Below are 11885 nucleotides of genomic sequence, written 5' to 3'. Positions count from 1 at the left end.
AAGTTCATCTCCAAAGGAGGAACCTTTGGTGACCAAAATTTTATCCTACCTTTTTGGCTTGGATTCTTGCCAAATTCCTACTATAGTTCGTTCCATTTACGTAATACTCATTGTATGATGATTATGGACCTAATTAACAAGTTACTTCCCCATAATAAAGTTTAACGTAAGTTCATCTCCAAAGGAGGAACCTTTGGTGACCAAAATTTTATCCTACCTTTTTGGCTTGGATTCTTGCCAAATTCCTATTATAGTTAGTTCTATTTACGTAATACTCATTGTATGATGATTATGGACCTAATTAACAATTTACTTTCCCATAATAAAGTTTAACGTAAATTCGTTTCCAAAGGAGGAACATTTGGTGACCAAAATTTTATCCTAACTTTTTGGCTTGGATTCTTTCCAAATGCATACTATGGTTCATTCTATTTATGTAATACTCATTTGTATGATGAGTATGGACTTAATTAACAAGTTTCTTCCCTAAAATAAAGTTTAAATTAAGTTCTTCTCCAAAGGAGGAACCTTTGGTGACCAAAATTTTATCCTACCTTTTTGGCTTGGATTCTTTCCAAATGCATACTATAGTTCATTCTATTTACGTAATACTCATTGTATGATGATTATGATCCTAATTAACAAGTTACTTCCCCATAATAAAGTTTAACGTAAGTTCGTCTCCAAAGGAGAAACGTTTGGTGACCAAAATTTTATCCTACCTTTTTGACTTGGATTCTTGCCAAATTCCTACTATGGTTCCTTCTATTTACGTAATACTCATTGTATTATGATTATGGACCAAATTAACAAGTTACTTCCCCATAATAAAGTTTAACTTAAGTTCGTGTCCAAAGGAGGAACCTTTGGTGACCAAAATTTTATCCTACCTTTTTGACTTGGATTCTTGCCAAATTCCTACTATAGTTCCTTCTATTTACATAATACTCATTGTATGATGATTATGGACCTAATTAACAATTTACTTCCCCATAATAAAGTTTAACGTAAATTCGTCTCCAAAGGAGGAACATTTGGTGACCAAAATTTTATCCTAACTTTTTGGCTTGGATTCTTTCCAAATGCATACTATGGTTCATTCTATTTATGTAATAGTCATTTGTACGATGAGTATGGACTTAATTAACAAGTTTCTTCCCTAAAATAAAGTTTAAATTAAGTTCTTCTCCAAAGGAGGAACCTTTGGTGACCAAAATTTTATCCTACCTTTTTGACTTTGATTCTTGCCAAATTCCGACTATAGTTCCTTCTATTTACGTAATACTCTTTGTATGATGATTATGGACCTAATTAACAAGTTACTTCCCCATAATAAGGTTTAACGTAAATTCGTCTTCAAAGGAGGAACCTTTGGTGACCAAAATTTTATCCTACCTTTTTGGCTTGGATTCTTTCCAAATGCATACTATAGTTCATTCTATTTATGTAATACTCATCGTATGATGCTTATGGACCTAATTCACAAGTTACTTCCCCACAATAAATGTTAACGTAAGTTCGTCTCCAAATGAGGAACCTTTGGTGACCAAAATTTAATCCTACCTTTTTGGCTTGGATTCTTTCCAAATGCATACTATAGTTCATTCTATTTACGTAATACTCATTGTATGATGATTATGGTCCTAATTAACAAGTTACTTCCCCATAATAAAGTTTAACGTAAGTTCGTCTCCAAAGGAGAAACGTTTGGTAACCAAAATTTTATACTACCTTTTTGACTTGGATTCTTGCCAAATTCCTACTATAGTTCCTTCTATTTACGTAATACTCATTATATGATGATTATGGACCTAATTAACAATTTACTTCCCCATAATAAAGTTTAACGTAAATTCGTCTCGAAAGGAGGAACATTTGGTGACCAAAATTTTATCCTACCTTTTTGGCTTGGATTCTTTCCAAATGCATACTATAGTTCATTCTATTTATGTAATACTCATTTGTATGATGAATATGGTCCTAATTAACAAGTTTCTTACCTAAAATAAAGTTTAAATTAAGTTCTTCTCCAAAGGAGGAACCTTTGGTTACCAAAATTTTATTCTACCTTTTTGACTTGGATTCTTGCCAAATTCCTACTATAGTTCCTTCTATTTACGTAATACTCTTTGTATGATGATTATGGACCTAATTAACAAGTTACTTCCCCATAATAAAGTTTAACGTAAATTCGTCTCCAACGGAGGAACCTTTGGTGACCAAAATTTTATCCTATCTTTTTGGCTTGGATTCTTTCCAAATGCATACTATAGTTCATTCTATTTATGTAATACTCATTGTATTATGATTATGGACCTAGTTAACAAGTTTCTTCCCCATAATAACGTATAACTTAAGTTTGTCTCCAAAGGAGGAACCTTTGGTGACCAAAATTTTATCCTACTTTTTTGGCTTGGATTCTTGCCAAATTCCTACTATAGTTCGTTTTATTTACGTAATACTCATTGTATGATGATTATAGACCTAATTAACAAGTTACTTCCCCATAATAAAGTTTAACGTAAGTTCATCTCCAAAGGAGGAACCTTTGGTGACCAAAATTTTATCCTACCTTTTTGGCTTGGATTCTTGCCAAATTCCTATTATAGTTAGTTCTATTTACGTAATACTCATTGTATGATGATTATGGACCTAATTAACAAGTTACTTCCCCATAATAACGTTTAACTTAAGTTTGTCTCCAAAGGAGGAACCTTTGGTGACCAAAATTTTATCCTACCTTTTTGGCTTGGATTCTTGCCAAATTCCTACTATAGTTCGTTCCATTTACGTAATACTCATTGTATGATGATTATGGACCTAATTAACAAGTTACTTCCCCATAATAAAGTTTAACGTAAGTTCATCTCTAAAGGAGGAACCTTTGGTGACCAAAATTTTATCCTACCTTTTTGGCTTGGATTCTTGCCAAATTCCTACTATAGTTAGTTCTATTTACGTAATACTCATTGTATGATGATTATGGACCTAATTAACAATTTACTTTCCCATAATAAAGTTTAACGTAAATTCGTTTCCAAAGGAGGAACATTTGGTGACCAAAATTTTATCCTAACTTTTTGGCTTGGATTCTTTCCGAATGCATACTATGGTTCATTCTATTTATGTAATACTCATTTGTATGATGAGTATGGACTTAATTAACAAGTTTCTTCCCTAAAATAAAGTTTAAATTAAGTTCTTCTCCAAAGGAGGAACCTTTGGTGACCAAAATTCCTACCTTTTTGACTTGGATTCTTGCCAAATTCCGACTATAGTTCCTTCTATTTACGTAATACTCTTTGTATGATGATTATGGACCTAATTAAGAAGTTACTTCCCCATAATAAAGTTTAACGTAAATTCGTCTCCAAAGGAGGAACCTTTGGTGACCAAAATTTTATCCTACCTTTTTGGCTTGGATTCTTTCCAAATGCATACTATAGTTCAGTCTATTTACGTAATACTCATTGTATGATGATTATGATCCTAATTAAAAAGTTACTTCCCCATAATAAAGTTTAACGTAAGTTCGTCTCCAAAGGAGAAACGTTTGGTGACCAAAATTTTATCCTACCTTTTTGACTTGGATTCTTGCCAAATTCCTACTATAGTTCCTTCTATTTACGTAATACTCATTGTATTATGATTATGGACCAAATTAACAAGTTACTTCCCCATAATAAAGTTTAACTTAAGTTCGTGTCCAAAGGAGGAACCTTTGGTGACCAAAATTTTATCCTACCTTTTTGACTTGGATTTTTGCCAAATTCCTACTATAGTTCCTTCTATTTACATAATACTCATTGTATGATGATTATGGACCTAATTAACAATTTACTTCCCCATAATAAAGTTTAACGTAAATTCGTCTCGAAAGGAGGAACATTTGGTGACCAAAATTTTATCCTACCTTTTTGGCTTGGATTCTTTCCAAATGCATACTATAGTTCATTCTATTTATGTAATACTCATTGTATGATGATTATGGACCTAATTAACAATTTACTTCCCCATAATAAAGTTTAACGTAAATTCGTCTCCAAAGGAGGAACATTTGGTGACCAAATTTTATCCTAACTTTTTGGCTTGGATTCTTTCCAAATGCATACTATGGTTCATTCTATTTATGTAATAGTCATTTGTACGATGAGTATGGACTTAATTAACAAGTTTCTTCCCTAAAATAAAGTTTAAATTAAGTTCTTCTCCAAAGGAGGAACCTTTGGTGACCAAAATTTTATCCTACCTTTTTGACTTTGATTCTTGCCAAATTCCGACTATAGTTCCTTCTATTTACGTAATACTCTTTGTATGATGATTATGGACCTAATTAACAAGTTACTTCCCCATAATAAGGTTTAACGTAAATTCGTCTCCAAAGGAGGAACCTTTGGTGACCAAAATTTTATCCTACCTTTTTGGCTTGGATTCTTTCCAAATGCATACTATAGTTCATTCTATTTATGTAATACTCATCGTATGATGCTTATGGACCTAATTCACAAGTTACTTCCCCACAATAAATGTTAACGTAAGTTCGTCTCCAAAGGAGGAACCTTTGGTGACCAAAATTTAATCCTACCTTTTTGGCTTGGATTCTTTCCAAATGCATACTATAGTTCATTCTATTTATATAATACTCATCGTATGATGCTTATGGACCTAATTCACAAGTTACTTCCCCACAATAAATGTTAACGTAAGTTCGTCTCCAAAGGAGGAACCTTTGGTGACCAAAATTTAATCCTACCTTTTTGGCTTGGATTCTTTCCAAATGCATACTATAGTTCATTCTATTTATGTAATACTCATTGTATGATGATTATGGTCCTAATTAACAAGTTACTTCCCCATAATAAAGTTTAACGTAAGTTCGTCTCCAAAGGAGAAACGTTTGGTAACCAAAATTTTATACTACCTTTTTGACTTGGATTCTTGCCAAATTCCTACTATAGTTCCTTCTATTTACGTAATACTCATTGTATTATGATTATGGACCAAATTAACAAGTTACTTCCCCATAATAAAGTTTAACTTAAGTTCGCGTCCAAAGGAGGAACCTTTGGTGACCAAAATTTTATCCTACCTTTTTGACTTGGATTCTTGCCAAATTCCTACTATAGTTCGTTCTATTTACATAATACTCATTATATGATGATTATGGACCTAATTAACAATTTACTTCCCCATAATAAAGTTTAACGTAAATTCGTCTCGAAAGGAGGAACATTTGGTGACCAAAATTTTATCCTACCTTTTTGGCTTGGATTCTTTCCAAATGCATACTATAGTTCATTCTATTTATGTAATACTCATTTGTATGATGAATATGGTCCTAATTAACAAGTTTCTTACCTAAAATAAAGTTTAAATTAAGTTCTTCTCCAAAGGAGGAACCTTTGGTTACCAAAATTTTATTCTACCTTTTTGACTTGGATTCTTGCCAAATTCCTACTATAGTTCCTTCTATTTACGTAATACTCTTTGTATGATGATTATGGACCTAATTAACAAGTTACTTCCCCATAATAAAGTTTAACGTAAATTCGTCTCCAACGGAGGAACCTTTGGTGACCAAAATTTTATCCTATCTTTTTGGCTTGGATTCTTTCCAAATGCATACTATAGTTCATTCTATTTATGTAATACTCATTGTATTATGATTATGGACCTAGTTAACAAGTTTCTTCCCCATAATAACGTATAACTTAAGTTTGTCTCCAAAGGAGGAACCTTTGGTGACCAAAATTTTATCCTACTTTTTTGGCTTGGATTCTTGCCAAATTCCTACTATAGTTCGTTTTATTTACGTAATACTCATTGTATGATGATTATAGACCTAATTAACAAGTTACTTCCCCATAATAAAGTTTAACGTAAGTTCATCTCCAAAGGAGGAACCTTTGGTGACCAAAATTTTATCCTACCTTTTTGGCTTGGATTCTTGCCAAATTCCTATTATAGTTAGTTCTATTTACGTAATACTCATTGTATGATGATTATGGACCTAATTAACAAGTTACTTCCCCATAATAACGTTTAACTTAAGTTTGTCTCCAAAGGAGGAACCTTTGGTGACCAAAATTTTATCCTACCTTTTTGGCTTGGATTCTTGCCAAATTCCTACTATAGTTCGTTCCATTTACGTAATACTCATTGTATGATGATTATGGACCTAATTAACAAGTTACTTCCCCATAATAAAGTTTAACGTAAGTTCATCTCTAAAGGAGGAACCTTTGGTGACCAAAATTTTATCCTACCTTTTTGGCTTGGATTCTTGCCAAATTCCTACTATAGTTAGTTCTATTTACGTAATACTCATTGTATGATGATTATGGACCTAATTAACAATTTACTTTCGCATAATAAAGTTTAACGTAAATTCGTTTCCAAAGGAGGAACATTTGGTGACCAAAATTTTATCCTATTTTTTTGGCTTGGATTCTTTCCAAATGCATACTATGGTTCATTCTATTTATGTAATACTCATTTGTATGATGAGTATGGACTTAATTAACAAGTTTCTTCCCTAAAATAAAGTTTAAATTAAGTTCTTCTCCAAAGGAGGAACCTTTGGTGACCAAAATTTTATCCTACCTTTTTGACTTGGATTCTTGCCAAATTCCGACTATAGTTCCTTCTATTTACGTAATACTCTTTGTATGATGATTATGGACCTAATTAAGAAGTTACTTCCCCATAATAAAGTTTAACGTAAATTCGTCTCCAAAGGAGGAACCTTTGGTGACCAAAATTTTATCCTACCTTTTTGGCTTGGATTCTTTCCAAATGCATACTATAGTTCAGTCTATTTACGTAATACTCATTGTATGATGATTATGATCCTAATTAACAAGTTACTTCCCCATAATAAAGTTTAACGTAAGTTCGTCTCCAAAGGAGAAACGTTTGGTGACCAAAATTTTATCCTACCTTTTTGACTTGGATTCTTGCCAAATTCCTACTATAGTTCCTTCTATTTACGTAATACTCATTGTATTATGATTATGGACCAAATTAACAAGTTACTTCCCCATAATAAAGTTTAACTTAAGTTCGTGTCCAAAGGAGGAACCTTTGGTGACCAAAATTTTATCCTACCTTTTTGACTTGGATTTTTGCCAAATTCCTACTATAGTTCCTTCTATTTACATAATACTCATTGTATGATGATTATGGACCTAATTAACAATTTACTTCCCCATAATAAAGTTTAACGTAAATTCGTCTCGAAAGGAGGAACATTTGGTGACCAAAATTTTATCCTACCTTTTTGGCTTGGATTCTTTCCAAATGCATACTATAGTTCATTCTATTTATGTAATACTCATTGTATGATGATTATGGACCTAATTAACAATTTACTTCCCCATAATAAAGTTTAACGTAAATTCGTCTCCAAAGGAGGAACATTTGGTGACCAAATTTTATCCTAACTTTTTGGCTTGGATTCTTTCCAAATGCATACTATGGTTCATTCTATTTATGTAATAGTCATTTGTACGATGAGTATGGACTTAATTAACAAGTTTCTTCCCTAAAATAAAGTTTAAATTAAGTTCTTCTCCAAAGGAGGAACCTTTGGTGACCAAAATTTTATCCTACCTTTTTGACTTTGATTCTTGCCAAATTCCGACTATAGTTCCTTCTATTTACGTAATACTCTTTGTATGATGATTATGGACCTAATTAACAAGTTACTTCCCCATAATAAGGTTTAACGTAAATTCGTCTCCAAAGGAGGAACCTTTGGTGACCAAAATTTTATCCTACCTTTTTGGCTTGGATTCTTTCCAAATGCATACTATAGTTCATTCTATTTATGTAATACTCATCGTATGATGCTTATGGACCTAATTCACAAGTTACTTCCCCACAATAAATGTTAACGTAAGTTCGTCTCCAAAGGAGGAACCTTTGGTGACCAAAATTTAATCCTACCTTTTTGGCTTGGATTCTTTCCAAATGCATACTATAGTTCATTCTATTTATATAATACTCATCGTATGATGCTTATGGACCTAATTCACAAGTTACTTCCCCACAATAAATGTTAACGTAAGTTCGTCTCCAAAGGAGGAACCTTTGGTGACCAAAATTTAATCCTACCTTTTTGGCTTGGATTCTTTCCAAATGCATACTATAGTTCATTCTATTTATGTAATACTCATTGTATGATGATTATGGTCCTAATTAACAAGTTACTTCCCCATAATAAAGTTTAACGTAAGTTCGTCTCCAAAGGAGAAACGTTTGGTAACCAAAATTTTATACTACCTTTTTGACTTGGATTCTTGCCAAATTCCTACTATAGTTCCTTCTATTTACGTAATACTCATTGTATTATGATTATGGACCAAATTAACAAGTTACTTCCCCATAATAAAGTTTAACTTAAGTTCGCGTCCAAAGGAGGAACATTTGGTGACCAAAATTTTATCCTACCTTTTTGACTTGGATTCTTGCCAAATTCCTACTATAGTTCGTTCTATTTACATAATACTCATTATATGATGATTATGGACCTAATTAACAATTTACTTCCCCATAATAAAGTTTAACGTAAATTCGTCTCGAAAGGAGGAACATTTGGTGACCAAAATTTTATCCTACCTTTTTGGCTTGGATTCTTTCCAAATGCATACTATAGTTCATTCTATTTATGTAATACTCATTTGTATGATGAATATGGTCCTAATTAACAAGTTTCTTACCTAAAATAAAGTTTAAATTAAGTTCTTCTCCAAAGGAGGAACCTTTGGTTACCAAAATTTTATTCTACCTTTTTGACTTGGATTCTTGCCAAATTCCTACTATAGTTCCTTCTATTTACGTAATACTCTTTGTATGATGATTATGGACCTAATTAACAAGTTACTTCCCCATAATAAAGTTTAACGTAAATTCGTCTCCAACGGAGGAACCTTTGGTGACCAAAATTTTATCCTATCTTTTTGGCTTGGATTCTTTCCAAATGCATACTATAGTTCATTCTATTTATGTAATACTCATTGTATTATGATTATGGACCTAGTTAACAAGTTTCTTCCCCATAATAACGTTTAACTTAAGTTTGTCTCCAAAGGAGGAACCTTTGGTGACCAAAATTTTATCCTACTTTTTTGGCTTGGATTCTTGCCAAATTCCTACTATAGTTCGTTTTATTTACGTAATACTCATTGTATGATGATTATAGACCTAATTAACAAGTTACTTCCCCATAATAAAGTTTAACGTAAGTTCATCTCCAAAGGAGGAACCTTTGGTGACCAAAATTTTATCCTACCTTTTTGGCTTGGATTCTTGCCAAATTCCTATTATAGTTAGTTCTATTTACGTAATACTCATTGTATGATGATTATGGACCTAATTAACAAGTTACTTCCCCATAATAACGTTTAACTTAAGTTTGTCTCCAAAGGAGGAACCTTTGGTGACCAAAATTTTATCCTACCTTTTTGGCTTGGATTCTTGCCAAATTCCTACTATAGTTCGTTCCATTTACGTAATACTCATTGTATGATGATTATGGACCTAATTAACAAGTTACTTCCCCATAATAAAGTTTAACGTAAGTTCATCTCTAAAGGAGGAACCTTTGGTGACCAAAATTTTATCCTACCTTTTTGGCTTGGATTCTTGCCAAATTCCTACTATAGTTAGTTCTATTTACGTAATACTCATTGTATGATGATTATGGACCTAATTAACAATTTACTTTCGCATAATAAAGTTTAACGTAAATTCGTTTCCAAAGGAGGAACATTTGGTGACCAAAATTTTATCCTATTTTTTTGGCTTGGATTCTTTCCAAATGCATACTATGGTTCATTCAATTTATGTAATACTCATTTGTATGATGAGTATGGACTTAATTAACAAGTTTCTTCCCTAAAATAAAGTTTAAATTAAGTTCTTCTCCAAAGGAGGAACCTTTGGTGACCAAAATTTTATCCTACCTTTTTGACTTGGATTCTTGCCAAATTCCGACTATAGTTCCTTCTATTTACGTAATACTCTTTGTATGATGATTATGGACCTAATTAAGAAGTTACTTCCCCATAATAAAGTTTAACGTAAATTCGTCTCCAAAGGAGGAACCTTTGGTGACCAAAATTTTATCCTACCTTTTTGGCTTGGATTCTTTCCAAATGCATACTATAGTTCAGTCTATTTACGTAATACTCATTGTATGATGATTATGATCCTAATTAACAAGTTACTTCCCCATAATAAAGTTTAACGTAAGTTCGTCTCCAAAGGAGAAACGTTTGGTGACCAAAATTTTATCCTACCTTTTTGACTTGGATTCTTGCCAAATTCCTACTATAGTTCCTTCTATTTACGTAATACTCATTGTATTATGATTATGGACCAAATTAACAAGTTACTTCCCCATAATAAAGTTTAACTTAAGTTCGTGTCCAAAGGAGGAACCTTTGGTGACCAAAATTTTATCCTACCTTTTTGACTTGGATTTTTGCCAAATTCCTACTATAGTTCCTTCTATTTACATAATACTCATTGTATGATGATTATGGACCTAATTAACAATTTACTTCCCCATAATAAAGTTTAACGTAAATTCGTCTCGAAAGGAGGAACATTTGGTGACCAAAATTTTATCCTACCTTTTTGGCTTGGATTCTTTCCAAATGCATACTATAGTTCATTCTATTTATGTAATACTCATTGTATGATGATTATGGACCTAATTAACAATTTACTTCCCCATAATAAAGTTTAACGTAAATTCGTCTCCAAAGGAGGAACATTTGGTGACCAAAATTTTATCCTAACTTTTTGGCTTGGATTCTTTCCAAATGCATACTATGGTTCATTCTATTTATGTAATAGTCATTTGTACGATGAGTATGGACTTAATTAACAAGTTTCTTCCCTAAAATAAAGTTTAAATTAAGTTCTTCTCCAAAGTAGGAACCTTTGGTGACCAAAATTTTATCCTACCTTTTTGACTTTGATTCTTGCCAAATTCCGACTATAGTTCCTTCTATTTACGTAATACTCTTTGTATGATGATTATGGACCTAATTAACAAGTTACTTCCCCATAATAAGGTTTAACGTAAATTCGTCTCCAAAGGAGGAACCTTTGGTGACCAAAATTTTATCCTACCTTTTTGGCTTGGATTCTTTCCAAATGCATACTATAGTTCATTCTATTTATGTAATACTCATCGTATGATGCTTATGGACCTAATTCACAAGTTACTTCCCCACAATAAATGTTAACGTAAGTTCGTCTCCAAAGGAGGAACCTTTGGTGACCAAAATTTAATCCTACCTTTTTGGCTTGGATTCTTTCCAAATGCATACTATAGTTCATTCTATTTATATAATACTCATCGTATGATGCTTATGGACCTAATTCACAAGTTACTTCCCCACAATAAATGTTAACGTAAGTTCGTCTCCAAAGGAGGAACCTTTGGTGACCAAAATTTAATCCTACCTTTTTGGCTTGGATTCTTTCCAAATGCATACTATAGTTCATTCTATTTATGTAATACTCATTGTATGATGATTATGGTCCTAATTAACAAGTTACTTCCCCATAATAAAGTTTAACGTAAGTTCGTCTCCAAAGGAGAAACGTTTGGTAACCAAAATTTTATACTACCTTTTTGACTTGGATTCTTGCCAAATTCCTACTATAGTTCCTTCTATTTACGTAATACTCATTGTATTATGATTATGGACCAAATTAACAAGTTACTTCCCCATAATAAAGTTTAACTTAAGTTCGCGTCCAAAGGAGGAACCTTTGGTGACCAAAATTTTATCCTACCTTTTTGACTTGGATTCTTGCCAAATTCCTACTATAGTTCGTTCTATTTACATAATACTCATTATATGATG

Source organism: Medicago sativa, chromosome 8, assembly GCF_051527215.1.
Source record: "Medicago sativa cultivar Bolivia chromosome 8, Bolivia_mono, whole genome shotgun sequence".
NCBI classification, from domain to species: Eukaryota; Viridiplantae; Streptophyta; class Magnoliopsida; order Fabales; family Fabaceae; genus Medicago; species Medicago sativa.
The sequence above is the reverse complement of the archived record's forward strand: the minus strand, read 5'-3'. Positions refer to the sequence as shown.